The 6,000-nt window shown below is 37.8% G+C and overlaps 1 protein-coding gene across 1 annotated transcript in view; it reads right to left on the reverse strand.

Moving 5' to 3' along the window:
• LOC576295 (7-dehydrocholesterol reductase) overlaps positions 1 to 5,395 on the reverse strand; it is a 29,344-nt gene extending 23,949 nt beyond the window's left edge. The window contains exon 1 of the mRNA XM_030999608.1: positions 5,219 to 5,395. The gene's annotated coding sequence lies outside the window, so the exon portion shown is untranslated. The remainder of the gene's footprint in view (positions 1 to 5,218) is intronic.
• Positions 5,396 to 6,000: the final 605 nt, after the last annotated feature.

Genomic DNA, 6,000 nt, shown 5'->3' on the forward strand with positions numbered 1-6,000 from the left:
ACTCGATGAATCGCACACGATCACACACCACCTCTTCTCTTTCTCTCTCTTCCTCTACACACACATGCAGACGCACACATACTCTCTCTCTCTCTCTCTCTCTCTCTCCCTCTCTCCCCCTCTCTCTCTCTCTCTCTCTCTCTCTCTCCTATCTCTGTCTGTAGTAACTATCTCTCGCCCATCCCCATTTCACTCAATATATTTGCCCATAATCGAGAAAAAACGCAATGACGTCCGATTTTAGTCACTCGTGCTCTAGCTCTCCTTTACTTCAATGCCGAGCGAGCCGGGTTTGATAATATCCTTTTTTTTTCTATTTTTTAATATTTTTTTCAAGGCTATGTCACTTTTGAAGCGGAGGGAGGACCCGATGTGTAGGCAGTATAAAGAATAGAGGTGCGAGGGGAGGGGCCAGGAGGAACAGAGTAGAAACCATTTCGGACCTGAACGTACCAGTCGATTGAGGGAACTTAAGTCATTGTAGACAGAAATCCCGTCTAATATGCCTATTAAAAAAGATTAAATAGAAGGAGACTACTTTTACCAGGCTCGTCTTTTATTGGAAGAATGGGGATATAGCAATCTGTTGCGGAATTTCTATCATAGTGAGGTGGCTCCACCGATTTCCTTCAAACGTCTAAATCGGATTTACTTTCTATGTAAATAACGAGTGGTCTTCAGAAGAAAGGAAGAAAAGAAAAGAAAGGACAACGATAAACCTTGGATAAGATTTCAGGCCATAAACCGACAAAGGTTGTTTACGCAAATCGCCTCAGCTCTCTCAGCTCCTCCCCCCCCCCCCCCTCATCTCTCTCTCTCTCTCTCTCTCATTCTCTCTCTCTCTCTCTCTCTCGCTCTCCCTTCTCTCTCCCTCCCTTATGTCTCTCCTTTCTCTCTCTGTCTCTCTTTCCCTCCCTCCTACCCTTTCCACACCCTTACATCCACCCCTCTCTCTCTCTCTCTCTCTCTCTCTCTATCTCACTCCCATATCATTCCAATCCCCTCCTTTTTTTTGGGGGGGGGGGGTCTTCTCTTGTTATACCTTCAACAAAATTTCAATACAGTTTTCATTTCAAAATGTATTATGACCGAAATAATGTCAAACTACGCGAAGTAGTAAATTAATACGGCGGAATTGTAGCGACTTGAACCCTGTAAAGTTCATAAATGAGAATTTTATCGTTTGACTAATATTTACAGACAGAAAAAGATTATATTCAAATTGCAGTTGATGATTGTTTTTATACCAGGTGAACAAACTCCGTCTATCAAACTCCTGTCGTTCCTGATCAATATAATCATAAAATATCTATACTAAAATTTATTCTATGCATGAGAAATGAATATTGTAATGTCATTATAACATACGTAAATTGGGTAATATTTTCAATTACTAGTAACATGATTATATTTGCGGCGGGGCTTTTTTTATTTGGTGAAGGATATTGAATGATATACATGTTCATATTTATTATGAATCACTGTTGCTATCTGTTTCGGCATCACATTCTAGCCCTTTGAGGACCACAAGTAATATATTCTATCCGTGAGTGAGCAAAGCGAGTGAGAAAAAAAAATATACCATTTAACTGATATTTCCTTATGTTAGGGGGGGGGGGGCTTCACTTTTTAAAACAATGCCTAGAGGTCAAATAATACCTCTTGCTCCGACAATAAACAGGCCTTCTGTTCCTCATTCCTCCCCCTTCATGAATATTCATTGTTGTAAAGGGCTTACTGTATGCTTCGAGTATCTGTTTTTTAAATGCCAACGGTTTGAGGGAGAGGGAGAGAGAGAGGGGGGGGGGGCAAATAACCCAGGATAGGTTAGTGATAAATATGATAATAATAATAGAGGGAAAAACGAAAGGCAAAGCAGTGGTTTGTTAACGCCTCTCGTTGATCTTCATTGCATATTTTCTCTGAAACAACGTGCACAGTGACTTCTTTTAAAGAGCATCAGTTATCAGCACAAAGGAGGGGGCTCATGGTGTAGATTGGGATAAGGTATACTTCAGTCATCTCCTTTGGTTAAAACTAAACTTAAATTTGTTTCGTTACCAATGGTTTGATACCAGAAAAAAATTGAGTCCAGGTATACAGTTCCAGTTTCAATTTTATTTATTTATTTCCACCGACTCAAACAATTTAACACAATAAGTGAAAAACAATTATACAATTGAAAACACAAGTATAAATGTCACAGATTATACACAATATAGCCTGTATCATTAATGATTAAAGAGAAACAAATAGTCTTGTTTGTTTCTTGCTGAAGAGAGGGTGTGGGGGACCCATAAGAGAAGCGAAGCTTGTGAAACTAAAAAGACTTACTTACAAATATACAAGAACGTGTGACGAAAGAAAGAATAAGAAGGGAGCGAGATGAGGATGATGTGCAATTAAAAAGTTAAAAAGGGGTCCAGTTAAAGATAAACTTTAGTACTGGTAATGCGATTGCATTGTGAAAGAAATGGTGTTGAAAGGATCAGAAACAGTTGATCATGTAGCATGTAAGTATTGGTGTGCACTGCAAGGTTCTGGAGTCATCAAAATCATAATAAATTTGACCGAGTCTTGGTAAACTAACACAGAAAGCTATATATGGGACAACACACATGATGTCGGGGCTAGTACTACCTTGATTTCCTTGTCTTTCTATGCTCATTACTCAGCCAGTATACATTTTCTTCCAAAATTGTTTGGCACATGTCATTTATTTGTAATCTTGAACATTCAGTGTAAGTTTTGTTTGATTCTGTGAGAATTAATTTTCTTTTTTTTACCAGTACTAAAGTTTATCTTTAAGATTATAGTAAGAAAAAAAGATAGATAGGTAGAAACAAATTGGAGAGGATACTAAGAGAGAAGAATAGTAAGGAAGGGAAAGAGAAAACAAATCACGAACTACAACATCAATGAAAACCATTTCGGGTTATACAAGCTACATCATGTCATGTGAATATCACAAAAAAATACTCAAATCAATATACAAATAGCATTTACAACATTAACTCACTTGATATTGTTTCAAGTGAAGTCTAAATGTAGACGATGTATAGAAGCATTTTTAGAGTACTGTAGGTTCAAGTGAATTCCAAAATGTGGGTCGGTTGTTGATTCTCGATAGTTCTACTCAGTAATATGTATCTTCATTTCATGAACTACTCGAAAAATATACATTTAAGTAAATTGATGATGTTTAACATGTACTGCGAGCGGTGTTCTATTTATAAACAAGGCGTTTTATTGATCAGGAAAAAAGTCGATATAAAGGATCGTTTCCTTTACAATTCGTTGATAGAGGATGGATTTAAACCCCCCCCCCCTTATTCTCTCTCCCTTTCACCACCACCCCCCCCCCCCCTCTCTCTCTCTCTCTCTCTCTCTCTCTATTACTCCCTCTGTCCTCCTCTATATCCCTCTTCTTTCAATATAATTCTTTTATACTTTTTTTTCAAGTACAATGAACACGTGATGAGAAAGGAAATTACATTTATATAATTTATTTTATTCTACTACTAGACTTGATAACCTGGTGGTATTGGGTATCTTTGTCTCAGATTCTGAAACCAAATCCTGGATTTAGCTAATGCTGCAATCATAAGTCAGTCAGGAATCCCTTGACTGTTACAAGCCGATCGCCTGTCTGATTATCAAGATATTTAAGATTGGAATTCGAAATTTCAAAAGCAGTTTTCCCAACGGTTCTATAGCAGTTCAGTCTAATGGGGGGAAATGAGTATGGTAAAACCGGTATTTTTTCAGGCACTTCATGATCATTCTGAAGTGCAATTGTTTTTTAGGGCTTCAATATTACACCATGATTATCACAAACACTGAGAACAAGTAGGGCCACGGCTGGGATCTCAGATTTGTAAAAATGGAAGCATTGTTAAACAATGCATTTAAAGGCCTTCCGATGGGAAGGAAGTGTTTCCCGTGTCTGGAAGGCTTTGCAATCCATCAACAAAGATAATGGCAGGTACATCAACAATCATGTTCAGATATTGTCTGTGAAATAACGATGTGGAGCTACATGTATGCAAGGGTCTAGGTCTACATGTGAACAAGTAACAAGATTTTTCGAAAATTAGGAGAATTATGTAAATGTAATAAATGTAATCCGTTTGCATGAAGGAAGAAGAAGGCGAATTATTTTGAAGTAAAGGGGAAGGAGATGTGGGGGGGGGGGTAATTTTAGGCTAGCAAAGAGAAAAGAGAAAAAGAAAGCTTACATTTATGTACAACTGCTCAGGTTGACATTTAGGCCAAAATAAACTGCAACTTTAGTGTATGCACATCTGTTCATGCATGAACCAATGAAATAAAGCATTTTTGTGTTGAAAATGACGCCATAAGATTTGAAAAATCTTTCCTAATTTTCGAAAATTCTTGAAAAGAAGCTAGGATGCACCTGGCTGTAGGCGTCACCCTCATGCTGTAGGCCTATTGGTGAGAGTCGAACTCTTTTGGGTAGACATTGTCATTGACAGACCTGTGTACAATCGAAGACCGTTAACAAAATGTATGTCAAGTTATTATTCAAAGTTCATTTGAACTAAATCTAGGTTATATCAAACATTAGATTCTAGCTAGATCAAGGGACTAGATGTATTGTTAGACCTCTAACATTTTCATGTTTATGATAGAACTGTTAGTATTACTCTAGACCTCTAGGCCTATACTAGATCTAGATCTGTAAAAGAAAAAAAATGGATTAGCCTACCGTTTACAGGTATCTAGAGAGTAGAGTCTTCATTTTTGTTCTTCAAATGTTAGTAGACTTGGTTTAATCTAAAATTAGAAGCTAGACAATTAACTAGACCCTAAATCTACACATGAATATCCATAATACCAGGACAAAGTAGGCCATGACATGGCGTAGTGTTGTGAATTGTGCGAGGTCGGAGGAAGTCTTCATCATTCATACTTGAAGTTGAAGCCTGAAATCGAGACCTAAACTACATTTATCTAGCCTACCTCTATGAATAATATATCTATCGTCATCTTGATATCTACGCGCTCTATAATTAATTCAAATGTGATTAAAGGATTTAACTTTAGCTGGGTCTAAACCTAGAAAGACAAGGCCATATGCATGGGTCACGAATTCGACATGATTAAAGTCTGTCGAGTGTGACTCATCATCTGGTATCTATTCACTGCAGCATCACCGTCGCATCATCACCAGGCATGCAAGAAATCATAAACTCACCGGTCTTCACTGCTCAAAATGCTCCTTAAGATCCACTCCAAGATTTGTGTTTGCTCTGAAATTGCAAGTGCTTGTCTTCTCGATGTTAAAACATGTCCAGCATGTAATTAACGTGTACACGTCTAATCGATTTTTAAAGCAAATACAAAATGTATATCTACGTACCCGCATATATGCCAGCGGTTACACTACTAAAGAATATCACAGCTGTCGTAGACGTTATTAGTCTTTGTTCCTCACTCGGTTAATGTAAAATAATTCCCGTACTATAGTATACATACACGATATACGTACGTGGACGACTCGACTGAGAACTAGAACACTCTCGCTTTCTTATTGAATATGCATGAAGCTCGCGTGGCGGACACGCGACAGACGCGAGAGCGAGCGCCTATGCCTTTTGTTGGGTCAAATTACGATCGCTGCGTGAATGGATTTTCTTCGGATTAGGCCTACCAAGGAGCTATTAAAATATTAGCTTGTATCTCCTTGGGCCTAGGATCACATCGCTGTGCAACACAACGACAAAGAAAATAGTGTAGTTACTTGCAATCATTCATTAAACTTCACTCAAAATATTCACCAACTCAAGAACAAGAACACTTAAGACAACTCAAACGGGCTATTCCAATCCACTTTTAGATATTTCATTTCATTTCTTTTATTTCTTATTGCTGTCTGAAGGGTTCTTTTTCGGGGGCTTGCAGAAATGATGTAGGCCTAGCCGCCTATACGAATTATATATATAATAATAATACAAGCAAACGAAAAACAATAACAAA

Source organism: Strongylocentrotus purpuratus, unplaced genomic scaffold, assembly GCF_000002235.5.
Source record: "Strongylocentrotus purpuratus isolate Spur 01 unplaced genomic scaffold, Spur_5.0 spur5_contig_861, whole genome shotgun sequence".
NCBI classification, from domain to species: Eukaryota; Metazoa; Echinodermata; class Echinoidea; order Camarodonta; family Strongylocentrotidae; genus Strongylocentrotus; species Strongylocentrotus purpuratus.